At 40.3% G+C, this 19647-nt stretch overlaps 1 protein-coding gene across 1 annotated transcript in view; it reads right to left on the minus strand.

Annotated features, from left to right (window-relative positions):
• Window positions 1-527, minus strand: part of LOC127008872 (nephrin-like) — a 289486-nt gene extending 288959 nt beyond the window's left edge. The window contains exon 1 of the mRNA XM_050881286.1: window positions 387-527. The gene's annotated coding sequence lies outside the window, so the exon portion shown is untranslated. The remainder of the gene's footprint in view (window positions 1-386) is intronic.
• Window positions 528-19647: the final 19120 nt, after the last annotated feature.

Raw genomic sequence — 19647 nt, forward strand, 5'->3', positions numbered from 1 at the left:
CCTTTCGAGTCGGTTTTTGAGCCCGGTCGCTAATTACAAAATATAGCTCTTTCATTTTGCCGTCGATTGATACCAAAAACATTTCTGTAACCCCAGAAATAAGGGAGTTATGGCGATTCGCACCAAAGCGGTTGATTTTCCAAAAATCGTGGCTCAATGACAAGGGCGCCGCAAAATCAAAAGAGTCCGCCGTCCATTATTTGAGATGTCACTGCCATAGGTCATATTGTTTGTCCTGCACCGTCCACAATATCCGCTAAAATACATGTAATATGTGGCATGTAAGGTGGACGTGAGCCAGGCGACAGCATGCCACGTTGTCGACCTCCGCAGTCATCATAGCTCAAATACCTCAAATACAACACTCCGCCATGCAGGGTACTCACCGTTGCTGCCTGTATGGTGGATGTGAGCCAGGTGAACAAGTGGGCGTGACGAAGGGATGAAGAGGGAGGCTAACCCATGATGTGTTTGTTGGTCTCGTTGCTCCAAACACAAGTTCAGGAAAATGGTTGAGAGGCAGCGGCAGGCAAGGGACATTCAACACTCAAGCTGCAAGGAAAAAATATTGCCAATCAATGGGAATAATTAATTTAAGGAAGCATATAATATAATCCTAACCAGTGTAAATCTAAATTTCAAAATCACAAAATCAGAATGTTTTAGGGCAGTGTTTCCCAAACTTTTCCAGTACGTGACCTCTTTCAGTAGTACCAAACCTACCATGACCCCCACCTTTATAATCGTTCTCAGAACGTACGATTTCCAATGGCGCAGATACATTTAAAAGATTAATCACAGCAGAGAAAGCAATAATAAAAAAAGTTTATTAATGTTTATTAATGATTATTAACATGAATCAATTTAATTGATTTAATCATGCATTGTAGTGAGAATATATTTCCTTTTTTATACAAGTGTGGCTCAAGGCACATCGCATGTCTGTTTCAGCATCCAACCTATTTAGGGCCTTTGATTTGATTACCAGGAGTGATGGTGGCATCTGAGCCCTGTAGTTGCCGGTTAAGTCCATTCAAGGCTTCGAACATGTTTGCCAAGTAGCCAAGACTACACTTAAACTTAAGCGGCTCTCGAATGTCCTTTCACAACTGCTCTGTCTTCTTTCCTTGTGCTGCCAGAAATACCTGCAATTAATCAAAGAGCTCAAATACAAGAGCGAGAACATTGCCCTTTGACAACCAACAAACAGATGTGTAGAAGAAGTGGTCTTGGTGGGCAGAATCAATGTCTTGGCACTTTTTTTTTTTTTTTTTTTTTTTTACGTTGTTGCCTATTGCGCCGGTAGGCATCTTCCCGGTGGGGCCTGATGGTCGGCCCAAGGCTCCTTCCAGGTGGGGCCTGATGGTCGGCCCAGCCCGTTCTGGCGCAGGCGAGTGTTTATAGTGGCGCCATCTTGCATTGGCTCATGCTGCCCCCCGGAACTCGTACTTGATTCGCTTGGACGGCTTCCTCTAGAGTCCGGGTTGATGGGTGGTCTTCAGGACAGCATGTGGGTAGTTTTAAGCCACTCGGCGGTGACCGAAAAATCCGAGTGGTAGCGTGAGGATTCGAACCCGCGTCGTCCATCACGCGGCGAATGTGGTTCCAGTACGCTATCACTTCGGCCACCGCCTACCGACAAAAGCCTGGTGTTGAGTGTCCCACATTTGATATGGTTGACGGTGCGGATCACAGTTTCCAAGGTGACTTTGAGAGCAGCAGGGAGCGTCTTGGAGGCAAGAGCCTCATGGTGGATCAGGCAGTGTGTTGTAATGGCATCAGAGTTCTTCTTCTTGACAAAAGTCACAAATCCTGACTGCAAATATTTTGTTCACCATACGAAACACTACATTCGGGAACACTTCTCTCCATTGCCATCTTTCCCTTTCTTCCTCTTCCTAAAATTGCTTCTCTCTCTCTCTCTCTCTCTCTCTCTCTCTCTCTCTCTCTCTCTCTCTCTCTCTCTCTCTCTCTCTCTCTCTCTCTCTCTCTCTCTCTCTCTCTCTCTCTCTAGGGACGCTGTTATCGTAATAAAGGCAGCGTCACCAGTGTGTGTGTGTGTGTGTGTGTGTGTGTGCAATTCACCACGGCCTGATCACGAGTTGGACTCGCTTTCGCCAGCAGGTACCCTCACGACGTGAGCATCTGCTCATTATTGTCGATCTCTGGGTACTGCCAGGACCTCACGCACCACACCCCCCATCCTCCTTGTTCAAGGAGGGACAGTAACCACTCCTAGTCAACGGAAAGAATCCGGCCTAAGCGGGGCTCGAACCGCCGCCTGTTTGGCCATGAAGCCTTGAAGCCCGGCGCTCTAACCAATTGAGCTACCAGAGCGGTGTGTGTGTGTGTGTGTGTGGGGGGGGGGGGGGGGGTCTGTATTTGTGTAGTTGAAGGATGGGGTGGACATCGGAGGAAAAGTGATGATAAACACGGGTCTATTTCTAAAAACTATTAATAATTCTCAGTCCTCTTAAAATAGCACGCAGAGTAACATATTGAGGAAGGAACTGAGAAACGTTTTGTAAGAAAAATGACCAGAAGTCGTCTGTATGTTGAAAGTGCCGTACACTATCAAAACGCATTCTAGGATAATAACTCGTGTGACTTCTGAAAAATATTTAGTAATTACCATATATAAGATAAACGGGTCAAACTTAAAAAGCACCGCCTCTCACTTGCAGATAAATCAAACTGCTAAAAGCGAGAAGAACATAGGACTCGTGGCCATGAGAGACGGTGAGCTGATCCTTGAAGTTGCCGTTACGGCTGTACTTCTGCATAGTGGGGTGAGTGACGTTCTATGCTTCCTTAAAGTACATAAAACATTGTGTGAAACTTTTTTTCTTAAGCTTAAAGCTTATGCTGTTGTTTATAATGAGTGTAATTCACCACGGCCAGGCCACGCGATAGTTTCGCGATTGCCAGTCAGTACCCTCCCCGATTGAGATCAGAGCTCAGAAGTGGCGGATCTCTGCACCCACATCCTTGCATCCACACACATCCGGGTGCTGGGACACAACCCTCGACTAACACCCGGTACCCATTCACTGCTGGGCGGAGAGGGCCCGGATTAAACGACTGCCCATAGGTCTCCACACCACTCGGGATTCGAGCCCGAGCCCTGTCGGTTGGGAGGCAAGCACGCTAACCATTGAACTACGGAGATCCGTGTGGGGGTGGGAGTGGGGTGGGGGGAGCAATATGTAAACACGAGTCTGTTTTTTTTTATAAATCATAAACAAACAGAAAACAGCTATCCAAAACCAGAAGAGAAACATATGTGACTGAGATTGAAGAAGTAGTAGTATCACAAGAATGGGCATTTAGTCTCTTGAAAACAAAAATTGCCAGCGTTGGTTATGTTGCACATTGGGAACCTGTTATCAGTGGTGTCCATTACTTATTAATTTCCGACACGCGAAACTTTAATAACAGTGAATTCTGTATGAACATGCTCATGGAATCAAACTGGTAACGTCGATTATATATACACATGAATACTAAATAGGGATTTGGCTAGATGAAAATATTTATTATATTTTTTTTTATTGTAATGCATGTGATGCATATAGCTTACTAAAACGACATAAATAAGCGTCTGATATTTCTGTATCAGCTGAGCGTGTGGCGACCTGGCGCCGACAAGAAAATGCAGCCGCCATGGTCTTGGCTGAAGAGCACCGAGGACCCGCCACTAGAAGCCACACCGACGACCACGCACGCACTGCGTCGCACTGCATCTGCTTTGGCAATCCTTCTAAAAAAAAATCAAACAGGCTCTAGAAGAAAAGTTTGAGTGTCGGCACCGTGTCCTCCAGCAGGGGTCTAACAAATATGACCCACGGATCGCCAATCCCCTCCTGTTCTGGCGGACAGCAATCAAACATGTGCTGCCGGGCCCTTTCTCGCTGTTTGTGTTCCCTAAGGTATAGAACAACATTTTAATTTAGGAAACTATTGGATGAATTAGGTCTCCGAACTTTTATTAGTATATTCTTAAAGTTCCCGACTTGTTTACAAAAGTAAATTTAAAAATATCTTGAGTTCTTCTGTTCATATTTCTATGCATCACATATAACTAGGGGTCTTATGGTATATATAAAAAATAAAAAAACAGCAACATCTACACGGCGGACAAGAGCACCAAACTTTTTTAGTGTGTGAACAGTGCAGGTCATGGTAACGTATTTCAGAAGGGCTGCCCAATGCTATCAACTTTCAATGTCCACCATACTGGATTTTTTCAATAAAGACGGCATCGAAATTGCCTTCCGCAATAACATTAAAATTTGGATTATAACTGAGCCAGTTTCATGATTCTGGTGTTTAATATTGTTTCCAGGATCGAGGAGTACAATTTTGTAGCCATTTAGACTCTTCTGTGGTGATTTAGTCCTAAATTATGAAAACTTTGCTCAGATTTGAGCAAAATTTTTAATCGTAGGAGCCATGTTTTTGGAATGATAGCACCTTTATCTAACACACAAGGCATGAATAATAAGCTATCGTTTTTTTTTCACAATTTTCACAATTTAGGACTAAATCACCCCAGAAGAGTCTCAACGGCCATAAAATTGTACTCCTTGACCCTGGAAATAATATTAGACACCAAAATCATGAAAATGGCTCAATCTTTTAAAATACTGCACAGGTAATTTTCGATGGCAGCAATATTGAATAATTCAATATGGCAGCCAATGGTAGTTGATAGCATTGGGCAGCCCTTCTGAAATAGGTTACTATGACCTATACTGTTCACAAAAAAATTGTTTGGTTGTTTTGTCCGCCGTAAATATTTTGACCCTACGGCCCCTAGCTAAGATGTAAAAGGTTCCTGGTTTAAAACATAGTCCATGCAGGCTGGGTCTTCGGCGATAAGGAAATTCATCGGTCGCGTGGAGAACAAGACTGCATCGGCTCCCCGGCCTCTCAGCGCAGTGGTGGTGAGACACCCGCTGGCAAGACTCGCCTCCGCCTACAGGTTACCTTACTTAGTTTTTTTGTGCAAATTTATTCTCAATTAAATGACCGTATAGCACCCCAGGCACAACAGCCCCAAACCAGAGACGATCAGACGTCAAGGTGGTAACGAGAACTTTTCGAAAGCATGGAATATATGGGGAGATTTAATATAGACTGGTGATCCTTTGTGTAAAAGTACATTGATAAATATAATAATTCTCATGTTGTACATTTATTTTGAATTGCTAACTTTTCACGATTAGGGAATACTCTGTTTATGGGCCTGTCATCTCTCTACTCATTACTTGTTTGAGAAGCCGACGCTGGAGCCTTGCTGCCTGAATGGGCTGGTTTTGGGCATGGTTTTGGTTTGGGACGGTGTCACTCTTGATGAGCCATACGGTCATCTTACTGCAAGTTAGTTGACGCTACAAACATCACTTTAAACACGACTTATCGCTTGGCATAGTTTTGGTGTACATCAAATGTTTTAAGGTCAAATTTTGGAACTTTTTGCTATACAACAAAACACTTATAACTCGGTGTTTGACATAACTTGTAAAGGCAAAGAAATATTCTAACAAAAAATTTGTTTCGATTTCCAAGTAATAGGAAAATTCGGAAATAAAATGAGGTTTCTGGGCATTGTGCCGAGACGTAACGAAATATCGTGATATTTACTCGGCATGGCGAGTTTGCACTAAGTTTCTTTCAACATGTACTGTATACATGCATACGGCCACAGAGTTACATACATGAGTGCGCGTCAAGGCCCTACAAATGTTGCCTTTGGATCTCCGCCGAGGGTCGTGAGTGTCTCCAGTTCATCCTAACTGATGATTTCACACATCTTACTCCCACCCGGTTTCCTGACCCCACCGTTCATTATAAAAAAAAAACTCCACCATCGTCTTCCTGAGAAAATTCTGCATCACATTACCATAATTTTGTAATGTAAAAAAGAAATAAACGAAAATCAGTGGTAAATGTAGTAGCGCCTAAACATTTTCTTGCACTTATCTCACTTCAAATCGTCAGTCATCAGCTATTTTCATCGCATTATTTTTTTAAGCCCGAATGTATATTTCTCCCGACAAGGCTTTGTCCCTATTCGAGCGACAAATGTAAGGGTACAATGTTGAAAAGAGGGCCTACAGGTAAGATAATATTAAATAGATAAATATGATTCATAATTTAGTGAGTGGTTAATAAACGTGTGCTACAGTGGAGTACCTAAAGGTTAACACGTTGGGACAGGCTCCACTCCGCACTGCACACACAGCTCGCCTCGTCCTCCGTCCACGTGGTCCGTCCTCACTATAGTTTAGCATGAAATCCAAGTCTCAAGTGATGTCAGAAGTGTAGCTTGAAGACAACATGGATGATATCATAACTTTTAATTTTAACTCGAGTTGTGCAATCCACTTCTGGTCACGCCTAAGTTTGTAATTATCTCCATAACACAACTTTTGTTACTTGTACATATGGTAATAATATCACGTCATTACTTTTATGTTATCATGAAATAAGTGTTGGAAACGATAGCAGACTCAGCAGTAACAAAACAAAGGTCTTTTGCTATTAACCGCATTTCTGCATTCCACTTTGGGTTATGCCTTACTTCCTGTTATAACTGCTATAGCACGACATGCAATATAATTATTATTCAACTTATTTTTATAGTAAATATGGACTTTATTAATTTTGAGTTAACATGAAATATGTGTTGAAAATGATAGCAGATAATGAAAAAAGGTTTCTGCCTTACGTTACTGATTGATTTCATACAGTGAATAGCCCAGGCGTGTTTGAAATATATAAATGGGAGACACCTAGCACTCATATCATCCTCTGACTTACTAATTACACATAAGTAGTAACAGGGATATACAATAGTCAAACCGAGTCAGAATTACGATGATTTTGACTTGCAGAACACTGTGGTGCTAAACCGCTAAACATTATATGAATTTCAAATGTTTTGTTGCTGTATTTTGCTGCAAACAAGTTCTACTTACGCTAAAATACAAATTTCAACGAGTGAGTTTGTTCTTATAAAAATATAGGAGACTTTGTTATGTGAATACAATAGAAAAACACCGAAAAGTCGTGCATTTTCAATGTTACCTCCTCTGAAGCAATATCCATATTTGTACCTAGAAAATGAACGGAAACTACTTCACCTGATGTAACAATTGATTTTAAACAAATTTTGATTTCTTCAAAACTTGTGTAGGATCAACCGTTAGTGCCATATAACCCGAAATTTGATATATTCAAAATCCGCCTAAAAGGGAGAGGCGCTTTGAAATATGGTGCCAAAAACACGCATTTACCTGTACATCTGGATTGTCCATCATATCAATCCATATAGTTGAAGGTCTGAACTACCTGAAAATCACTGTCATTTAGTCCCTGGTACTAAAATTTGGTCTGGCACATGGACTATATGGATGTGCTGTATAAATGATAATGAAAATAAATAAAAAAAAACACAACTAAACAGTAAAAAAACTATAAAAAAATATGTAAATATGGCCTAAACCCCCAGTCAGGGTTAATCACCACCCCCCAAAAAAATCTCTCTCTCTCTCTCTCTCTCGTAATTCTGTGAAATATGGTACATTTAATTTTGTTCATGCCTTGAAAATCATTACTCCCAACACTCCTCGACTTTTCCCCGTTTTCAGAGACAAGTTCTTGAATGGGAAAGCACGCTTCGAGTATGACGATGAATGGCAAAACGTCACACAGAGCACCGAAAGCTGGTACACACGCTTCAATAAATACTGGCTGCCTGCACTCGTCTGGGATTTTTGCATCGAGATCGAGAGTTCAACGAAATGTTAAGCAAGATCAGAAAAGCATACCAGGTATATATGAACAACTATGTAAGTCAGTCTGGTGCTCTCTTGGCCTACCCATCAGAAGAGGAAAATATGTTTTACGGTGTAGAAGAAATGGAAACTGCCTACCTCATAATACATAAGGGGTCTAATATTGGTTTCTTAAAGATATTTGGTAATGCCTACAATTTAAGCGACCTTGTACAACGGTTCAGGAACACATCTTTCACTTTCAACCAATTCCTGCGTCACGTGGTCTGGACCCATGAAATGGCCATGCCTGATGAACACTGGATGACCTACACAGAGATGTGTGATCCTTGCCGGATGAAGTTCGATTACATCCTTAAGTTGGAGACGATACAGGAGGAGATATAACACTTGTTTTGCGGGGTGTTGGGCTTCTCGGATAAGGTCAGCTTACTGGTGAAGCACCGCAGCTACGGTCACGTTCTCGATCACTCTGACAGGGAGTACTACGCGAACGGGAGCAGGGAGCTGATGGATCGACTGCTCCATATTTACAAGCACGATTTCGCTATTTTCGGGTACAGTCAAGGCCTGTAGTGCACGATACGGAGAAACAAAGCAGTTTGTTTTGAGAAAGCAGTTTGTTTTACTTCCAAAATGGTTGTTTGTCAATAACTGTTACATTTGCTACTCAATACAATTATTTTTATATATACCTGCCTTGCAAAATAAATAACATTTTTTCGTGTTCCATTCTGTTCAGAATACGAATTAGAGTAAGCATACTGAGGGTGAGGGAAGGGAAAGCTCGATAAAAATAGATTTTGAATATTAGATTCAAAGATTATTTGATGTTAAGTCCCGATAGGAAGTGATAGCACTGACTTTGGAAAGGTTCGCTCTGTCCATGAATTATGGAAGCTTTTCAAGTAATTTCTCCACATGTTTTATTTGAGTGTGGTTGTTCTCGACAATTAACCAAATATATGTACAATATATATGAATTTAGAGACAAAACTGAATATTTTGCGAAGGAAAAAAACACATGTTTGAGGTGTAATAAATAATTTGTCAAGACCTTTTCACACATTAATTATCCATTGATGGTAACATCCGTCAAGGACACTGTAAAAATTTATCAGATGAATAAATATAGCAAAATAGTTTAGTCAATATTATGATAAATATTGATAAACAATGATATAAATTAATCATGCTCATCATTTCTAGCCACTGTTAGTGAACTGGTACACAAAAGCCTTTCCTTTTGTGATCTACTTCTGTCGGATTGTCACGGTACACCACCCTGCTTCGGCAAATCCTATAATTTTATCTCTGCACTTGGTACTCTGTCCTAACCTCGAAAACTTATGGGTTGCCACTCTTTTACTTTCGTTGTTTATCTTTTATCATTTATAAGCGATTCCAATCACTGTTTTGGGTGACTTTTTAAACTGAGTATGGTAGAACGCAGTACTGCAAACTGTCCTTTATCGAAAAGGATGCGAAAATACAATACCTAATTTTTTTTTTATTTAAAAGAGCACCGAGGCAAAGTATTATGAGGTTCCGTTCAATAATTCAAATAAATTCGTATGAAAATATAGCGGAGAAGAAAGTATTTATTATCTTCCTTTAATTCTTGCAAAGCAAAGCCTCTCAGGTGAGCGCTATCCGAACCATGGAGGTAGGATGGGAGGAGAGGCCCTGCTCGCCCCGCGCACTTCACCAGTGAGTGAGGCCTGACTGTCCGACCGATGCCCCACCCAGGACTGGCAAAGACCTGCTTGTCCCACTGCGCTGTGTGGTCTTTCCATGGAGTTTGAATGGGTATTATACACATGTATTATCTTATTTAAACTTCAATGAAGACAAATAAGTAATACATTAAAGGTAAAATATATACTAAAATTATTATGCTAATATGACTTAAAAAGATTATGTTCATGGAGTTAGGGAGAGCGATAGAGCATGTGTATGCTACTGGCCAGTGAAGTGAATTAGTTTTGTATATGTTTAGCGACTCCTTACTCTAACTCTGTCCGGCAACATGGCAATGATCTTTTTCCCATTATAGTGACACCTCACCTGCAAATATTTTTCGGCAACTGACTTAGTTAACAAATGAAAGTGATTTACATGGGGCTCTGTGTTATACACATGTTCACATAGATTAGATAATGTCTTTACTGATGTAAGTCTGTAATACTGCACTTCTAACGTTATGGAAGTACACTCTCCCCAGTGTGAAATGTGGAGCTTTTCTACTTGTCGTAATTTCTCTAAAAAGCTTTTCACTTCTTGCGCAAAGCAGTTGTGTGACTTCCGGTGTTTGTTTAATGTTTTGAGTTTGATGTGTTTACGTGTTTAGATTTTATTTCATCGTTTGTTTCTGATTCTGGACCATATGTTGTATTACTGTTATATAATAACTTATTGCATGTTATGGTCAATAAACTGATCTATTTATCTATGTGTGTGTGTGTGTGTGTGTGTGTGTGTGTATGTGTGTGTGTGTGTGTGTGTAAATCACTTCTTGGTCTGCTGCGGGTCTCTCTCGAGACAGCTAGCCGTTCCCCTACGGAAGGAGCTCAGAGCTCAGTGACCGATCTTTGGGGAGGACTGAGACCACTCACACATAACACAGTGTGTGTGTGTGTGTGTGTGTGTGTGTGTGTGTGTGTGTGTGTGTGTGTGTGTGTGTGTGTGTGTGTGTGTGTGTGTGTGTGTGTGCGCGCGCTTGCCTGCATTTTACCTCTTCACTCATCACGGTAACACTAACTCACGGGAGCGCTCAACTTTACACACTGCAAGAAAAAATTTAAACAGCCCCAATGGATGGTGAGTGAAATGAACCTGGGCGGAGTAAATATGATCAGACATTGCAATATGTTTTTTCATAAAAAAGCAATAATATAAATTTGGACATTGCTGATTCATACTGCTGTCACTTCTGTGATGAGCATTTTCTGATTTCGTTTTTAATGCACTTGGGAATATTAGCTCCGATACCTCAACAACCCTCCATGCTTTTCACCCACTCCTGTTTTTTTACCGGGCCATCCATAATAGAGACTATTCACCAGCCTCTCCACTAACAAACCAGGGTTGACTAATTCTTTCCATCGGAGTTTAAGTTTTCAATATTCTACAAAAAAGTATAAAGGTCTGTCTCTCGCTTTTGGGCGTTGTGTCAATATTTTCTTTTGTTTACTATTATTTGTGGATTCTTTCATCCCGCTGATTTAGTGTTGCGGGTATATTCATGCAGGGGGCCTCAGTTCCCGAGGCGCAGGGACGGTGTATGATAAATTAATTTCTGTTAATTAACCCTGCTCAGATATCCTACTCATTTATTAAACACTTATTTGGGAATTTCTTTTTACAAAGCTCCTCATATATTCGTGTGGTGAAGATGTCACAACACACAAATGGGGTACTCATGTGCTACACATCACCGAACCGCCATTACAGAGAATGGGTCAATGCCTGTACATAAGCAGCACTAACGGGCTGGGGCCGACCAACAGGCCCCATTATGAAAGCCTATTGGTGCTACAAGCCATAATATATATATATATATATATATATATATATATATATATATATATATATATATATATATATATATATATATATATATATATATATATATATATATACAAAATGTCGTCATGCAATGTCTTACACATTTTTATCTTTTTTTTTCTGCCTATGGCGCCTTTAGGCTTTCTTGGTTGGGCCTGATGCTCGGCCCCTGCCCGTTATGGCGCAGGCAAGTGTTTTATAGTGGCGCCATCTTGCTTTGCTCATGCTGTCCCCCGGTGCTCATCATTGATCCGCTATTTAGAGAGAGAATTTAGAGCCAGGTTGATAGGTGGTCTGTAAGGCAGCGTGTGGGTGGTCAGCAGGACAGCATGTGGGTCGTCTTAGGCCACTTGGTGGTGACAAAAAAAAAAAAAAAAAAAATCGGCTTGTGGCGGCAGGCTAGATGCGAACCCGCGTCCTCCTGGACGCCACACCCGCACGCTAACCTCTCAGCCACCGCCTCCCACAAATATGAAGTACACACCTGCAAATGACTGACGAGGGACGAGATAGTCATTACTTACACTTATACAGCCCCTTAAAAGCGTGTAACGATTAACCAGGTGAATAAGTACATGCACCTATGTAGAAAGTCCTAGATTAACGGAATCAAAGACATGAAAAAAGAAATTCATCTCAGGATATAATGACTGCTACTGACGCTTCCCTCGCCTAACTTCCCCAACCATTAGCCCGCGTCGCCTCGCCTCGTCTGACGGGCGTTTGGTGTCTAATTATCGCGTTGCCGTCGGGGCCTTTAATCACCCGTGACCTCCATTATGTTAATTTACACGAACCAAAAAAAATTATGTATACATACAACTAACTATTCAATCAACACAAATGACAACGTCCAAAAGCTTTTTCTTGTTTTATTTCCAACCTGTGAATATTTAATCTTTCAGGTGCCTTTTTAACTAATATAAATTACACTAGAATTATTAAGATTATCACTATTACTGTTGTTACTTATTATTATTATTATTATTATTATTATTATTATTATTATTATTATTATTATTATTATTATTATTATTATTATTACTATTATTATTTTTATCATTATTATTATTATTATTATTATTATTATTATTATTATTATTATTATTATTATTATTATTATTATTATCATTATTCTTATTGTTATTAATAATATAGTTGCTGTTGCTGTTTATTATTATTAATATTATACTATTATTATTATTATTATTATCATTATTATTATTATTATTATTATTAATAGTAGTAGTAGTAGTAGTAGTAGTAGTAGTAGTAGTAGTAGTAGTAATACTATTATTACTATCATTATCATTATCATTATTATTATCATTATTATTATTACCTTTATTATTACCATCATCATTTTAGTTCCCTTTTTTCTCGGTGTAATCAGCCCGGATGAGTCGCCTTGCAGCTCTGATGCACACACAAGTCATGGCAATGCGGGTCACTGCTAAGGTCTCCAATAAAGGAGTTGAGAACTGGACCAGGCACATTACTCCCTCCTACTCCGGGACCTGATTAAGTGAAAGGTACAGAGCCCTGGATACGGACTTTTGTGTGTGTGTGTGTGTGTGTGTGTGTGTGTGTGTGTGTGTGTGTGTGTGTGTGTGTGTGTGTGTGTTGTGTGTGTGTGTGTGTGTGTGTGTGTGTGTGTGTTTGCAGGTATCTAGGAAACTAAAACACGTGGCAGTTTAGAGTATCAGTCTTAAACGAAAAGAAAATCAAATAACAACTAAAAGAAGCTGTTAGGGGGAAAATACGAAGCATGAATGATGAATAAAAAGGGGTAACTCAGTTGAACGGCAAAAAAAGTGAACCAAACTTGATGGACCGTTTCAGATCAGTGGAGATGTTTTGATTACTGCCTATGTCGGAAGCCAGGCAATAACGTGTGAATAATGTACGGCAGTCCATTTCACCGGGCAAGTGTTCCTTCTGACTTTACACGGATTGCCACTCAGGAGACCGAAGCCCCTCCCAGTACCTTACTTCTCGCCATTATTGATCCTACTCACCCTGTCGAACCGTAAAGGTGAGCATGGGAACGAACATGAGGTACTGACACCCATACCCACTCCGTCACCCCACAGGAACGAGACAACTCTGCCAGCACTCAAGAAGACTTCAATAAACCCTAACAAAGATTATCTTCATTATCTTGTTTCTCAGTGGAACTTACCTATCCGCAAGACAGGCATTCAGGAGTCTAGGTAAAACTAATATGTAGTAAGTAGTGGCAGTACGTGTAAGGGGAAAATAGTTGATTCTCTTCAAATTCACAGATTAAATCACACAAGTAATTCAATCTCAGTACGACATTTTTAACTAGAGATTAAAACGTTCATAATAGAATTACTAATCAGCTGGAGGGAGGCGTGGCAGAGACCCATTACTGAGTGTGACGCCTCGCTTAAAAACATAGCACGGGCTTTACGACACTAACGACGCCGCGAGCGAGCCTTGTGTCGGGCAGGGTGCGCCGTGTTGCAGCGGGTCATTACGAGCCGGCAGTGCCCAGCGGCCGCCTGTGTGACGAGCAGTTAGGCAAAACTTCGCATGAAGCAGCGATGCTTGTCACTAACGGCCTGTCCTGAGCGGCACTAATGGCGGGGAGAGGGACCGACCCAACAGGTGTCGCTGGGAAGAGTTCATAAGGGTTCGGTCTCTCTCCCTCTCATGTTGTCTATGCATGTCTGTCTGTCCTCATATATTTTTATACTTAACCAAGCTGTCGCAGTATGTGGTTTACGTATTACTTTTGGCAGATAATACAATTAATACTTTTACTGGCAATGTACTCCTAAACTACCACCGGCATTATTATTCCCTTCTTTGAATAGGAGTGACGTCAACCGCAGCATTTAAACTAACTGATAAGGTTTCGGAGCGGAATGAGTTACATAATAATTTTTCCACACCACAGTCTAATAATAATTGTCAATAATTTCTGTAATGCATTGACGACCTAATGCCAGTGATTCGCTGCTAAGCAAGTTAGCACCAGAATGACATCATCCTTCAGACGAAAAAACACTCTTGTGACGAGAAATCACAAAACATAACCAATAATTATACTGCGATTACATAACCGATATATTCACTTCACACCACAGCACATGAGTAATGCGTTATCGAGATCAAGCGGCAAGGCTTATCAGTGCGAATGCAACATTGAGCCATTGGCACCTCACTCATTTGCCCAGGGCTACGACCCGCTCTACACAAGGAGAAGTGTCTCCAAATTTTTCGTCCGTGTATCTCAAAAAGCATGATTCTTACAGAGTTTGATAAGTTTTTGGTGATTGTACCTACGTAGTTATGAATCAGTTTTTATTACTGTTTGATATTTTCAATCATTAATTTCGTTTATTTGTTGATATATGCTTAATATAAATAATGAAAGCCTAATGTAATATATATCTCCAAATTAATTTTAATTCTTTTAATTTTATATTTAACTTCTTCCATGGAGGGACTACTGTGCACAAAATAATGACAGATAGTTAGTCAAAACCCAGACCATATAAAAGAAAATTGGAAAGAGAAGAAAAATTGTATGGAGCACCCGCACCTCACCCGCAGTGTCTGTGCCCACACCTGCCCCACACCTGTGAACTTTTTATTGAGAACACACACCCACACCACTCCCACAGTGTCTGTGCCCACACCTGTAAACTTTATGAGAATTCTCACCCGCACCACACCCACAATTTTGGCCCAACTGTAAGCTATGAATAAATGTTCAGATCTCTCTCTCTCTCTCTCTCTCTCTCTCTCTCTCTCTCTCTCTCTCTCTCTCTCTCTCTCTCTCTCTCTCTCTCTCTCTCTCTCTCTCTCTCTCTCGTTCTCTGGATGTAAGTGTTAATTTCGAGTTTCACTGAGCCACGATGTGTCGACATTACTTGGCGTGACTTTACCGCGAGCCCGAAGCAGCAGACCCAACCAACGGGCGTCCTTTAGCTACTCGTGCTGGCACGAGTAGTTGAAGAAATCGAGAAGGTTAGTCAAACATGAATGTTTGTTTCTAAAACCATGTTGCGAATCCTTAATTAGTCTGTAATCTTAAAAAAAAACTTTTCCATTTTTCCACGAATGATCGCCTCCAAAACTTTGCACATGATTGACGTTAGATTGATCGGTCGATAATTACCAGGTTATGACTTGTCGCCTTTTTTAAAGATAGGAGTTACGTTAGCGAGTTTCCATTCTTGTGGTACTTTTCCTGTGTTTAGCGACTTTGAGAATATGCTTAAGAGGGGCTTGCTGATCTGATGTTTTGCCTTTTTAAGAATACGCGGTGATATTTTATCTGGGCCGGGCGTTTTGTTTACTTTAATATTATCGATAATTTGTACAATATCACTTTCTACAATGTCGCTAATACAACTCAAGGATGTGTCATCAATATATCTAGGGGCTTCCGGTTGCCTTTCGGATAAGTTTTCTTCTATAAAAACGGAGGCAAAAAAATCATTCAATATGTTAGCGATTTCTTTATCATCATTCGTGGATTCGCCATTTACAGTTCCTATTGGGCCAATACCGGGGGTGAAATTTTTTTATTTCTTACGTAGGCAAAAAATTCTTTAGGATTTGTTTTGCTGGCGCTTGCAATATGAAGCTCTAGGTTTCTTTTATTGAGACGTATGAGGAGGAAGAGGAACACAAAGAACACAAAGGAAGAACAAACAACAGAAGACCTGATGGTCCTTACGAGGCTGTTTGTGACAAGCTACACTAACTATCTAATCAAAGGTGGAAGATGAAGGACAGCAAAGGCTCCTCCAGCCAAAGCTGGCAGGAAAGGGAAAAAGAACCATGCAGCATGGAAAAACTGCATGGAAATTATGTAGAAAAGAGGAAAGAACTACCATTAATGCTACCACTAACCGGGCGATAAAAACGGACAAGGACACCAGTATTCGAAAGAACTTAACTTTATTACGACAATGAGTAATATCTTAGTTGCTGGTTGGATTTAAAATACTTGTCTAATCTATTATTGAAGGCAGTAACTGTTGTACTATCAACGACATCACAGGGAAGAGAATTCCAACCATTAACGACTCGATTGAAAAAGTGTTTGGCTTCCTGCGACGATAATCTTTACCACTTATCTTGAAATTGTGATTTCTTCTTGTTCTATTTGATCGATCAATTGTAAAGTAATCTTCCGCATTAATATTACTGTATCCTTTAAACATTTTAAACACTTATACTAGATCGCCTCGCATTCTTCGCTTTGATAGGCTGAATAAATTTACTTCTTTAAGCCTTTGTTCATAAGATAAATTTCTCAACCTGGGAATCATTTTTGTTACTCTCCGTTGTACTTGTTCCAACTTTTCTATGTCTTTTCTGTAATAGGGAGACCAAAACTGTACACAGTACTCTAGATGGGGCTGAACCAGCGAATTATACAGTTTTAATATTACCTTTTCCGATTTATTATTAAAGACTCGTCCGATGAAGCCAACCAATTTGTTTGTGGTTTTAACTACCTCTGAACAATGTGGACCGGGGTTTAAATCGTTTGATATAGTGATTCCAAGATCCTTTTCTTTACTTACTGCAGAAAGTGGTTGGCCATTCATTACGTACTGAACGCGATTGTTATTGTTTACAACGTGTAACACTTTACATTTGTCAACGTTAAATTTCATTTGCCATTGACTGGCCCAACGTGCAAGACGTTCTAGATCTGATTGTAATGCTTCATCGTCGAGTGTCGTAGTTACTTTACTAGCGATTTTTGTGTCATCAGCAAATTGATACTTTGAAAGTGAGCCCATCATCGATATCATTAAGATAAATTAAGAAGAGCACGGGACCAAGCACTGATCCTTGAGGTACGCCGCTTCTGACATCGAGCCAGGTAGATGAAACACCGTTTAGAACTACTCTGTTTCCGCTCAGAGAGCCAGTCCACAAGCCAATTGTGAATGTTACCCGAGATACCGTGCGGCAATAGTTTACTGAGAAACCGTTTGTGGGGGACCTTATAAAATGCCGTTTGAAAATCCAGATATATGCTATCCACTGATCTGTTTTCATCGAACACCTCAAAAATATATTGAAAAAAAATCAAGTAAGTCAGTTAAACACGAACGTTTACTACGGAAGCCATGTTGCGAATTATTTATTATATCATTTTTTTCGAAGAATTTCACAATATTGTCGCGAATGATTGTCTTCATTAACTTACAAACAATCGATGTCAAGCTAATTGGTCGATAGTTTCCTGGTGAGACTTGTCCCCATTTTTGAAAATTGGTGACATTTGCTAGTTTCAATCCGACGTAACTTTTCCAGCTGTAAAAGATTTATTGAATATGATGGAGAGCGATTTACAAATTTGATATTTTATTTCTTTTAAGATCCTAGGGGTAATTTTGTCTGGACCAGGAGCTTTTCTTACTTTAATCTTTTCAATTGTGCGTAAAATGTCACTTTCTACGATGAGCACGCCATTTAAAATCTTTTCGGTCCTTTTAACCTCCGGCGGTTGAGGTGATAAACAATCTTCGTGAGTAAATACGGATGCAACAAAAGTTATTTAGGAATGTAGCCATTTCCTTTTCATCGTTCGTGTGATTACCATTATCATTAGCAAGCGGTCCAATACTACAAGTGAGTGACTTTTTATTTACATAGCTAAAAAATCTTTAGGATTAGATTTACTTGTTTCCGCTATATATTCTTCAAGATTTTTCTTGCTTCGTTTTATTAATTTCTTGGTTTCGCGGCGAATTCTGTCCAACTCTAATTTGTCAGTTTCACTCTGAGTTGATATGTATCTACTGTATACGCGTTTTTTTTTTTTTTTTTTTTTTTGTTTAAGAGAGTCTAGTTTTTATTTCGTTATTCCACCATTTCGGTTTCTTCTTAAAAGGTGAACGTCTGTCGCGATAGAGTACGCATATGCTTATGGCATTGTTCAATATTGTGGTGAAGGCCTCCCAAGATTTATCAATATCTGTTTCCGTCGAAATTACAGTCCAGTCAGAATTACTTAGAATTTATCGAAGTCTTACGACATTTACTCTCTGATAATCAGGCACCTTTTCTTTACTAGGAGTTACTTTACTTTCTTTCCTCCTGATGCTGAATGTGATTGTTCGGTGATCGCTAGAACTAAAAATTGGACCAACATTTACTTCGTTAACTAGATCAGCTATCGTTGAAAAGATAAGGTCAAGTATATTATTTTCCCGAGTCGGTTCTTGAACGTGTTGATGCAAATCACTTTCTACTAAATTTGTGTACAGGTCAAGCCCTGTATGAGAGTTCCATCTTTTCACTGGCAAGTTAAAGTCTCCCACAATTACTGCCTCGCAACTGCTACTTGTTTCTAATATTAAATCACTTAAAGCGTGGTCGACATCAAGAGTGTGCTTTGGCGGTCTGTAGATAAGTCCAACTACTATTTTATAAGATTTTTTTTAATTTCAATGAAGACCGTGTCCACATTGGTTATAATATCTGTTTTCACGGATACTGGATGGAGAGAGTTGTGGATATAAAAGATAACGCCTCCACCCTGTCTGTTCTCTCTTTCATGACTAAAAATGGTATAACCCGGTAATCTATATTCCGCAATGGAATCTCTATTTAAAGTGTTTGTACAAGATCCTGTGACTCCGATGATGTGATAATTATTTGTAGCTGCGAGGACTTCTAAGTCTTCGAATTTGTTACGTAGGCTACGAGCGTTTATATAGCAAGCGTTAATGTGATTCGAGTCGGGGGTTGCGCGGGTTGAGTGCTCCCTCACGGTTTCGAAGAGCCATTTGGTCACAGAGCAGCCTCCCGAAACGGGCTGCTCCAACAGGGTGTAAGTGGATGCCATCGGCAAGGAACAAGTCCGAATCGTAGTAAAAACTGTTCCACAAGTTAGCGAACTGGACGTTTTCTTGTGAGCAAAGGGACTGAAGTATGTTGTTCGTGCTGAAGGCCTTACTGTAAAAGCTAGATTCGGCACCGACCCTCGGGAGGATTCCTGAGATTATGATGTTACTGGCATCCGGTTTTTGTTTATACTGCTTGACCATGTGTCGGTATTTATCAAGCAGTTCCTCAGAACGAGTAGTCTTTACGTCATTTTTCCCCGCGTGAATGACAAAGAGGGTGTTTCGGTCGGCATTACTCTTGACATCATCGCACGCTGCAGTGATGTCGTCCAGTCTGGCACCTGGATAGCAGTAACGTTTTCTGCGGCCGTTTGATGAACGACCACAGAACTCAACCAGCTGACCACGTACCATGGAGTCCCCAG

This window comes from Eriocheir sinensis, chromosome 4, assembly GCF_024679095.1.
Source record: "Eriocheir sinensis breed Jianghai 21 chromosome 4, ASM2467909v1, whole genome shotgun sequence".
NCBI classification, from domain to species: domain Eukaryota; kingdom Metazoa; phylum Arthropoda; class Malacostraca; order Decapoda; family Varunidae; genus Eriocheir; species Eriocheir sinensis.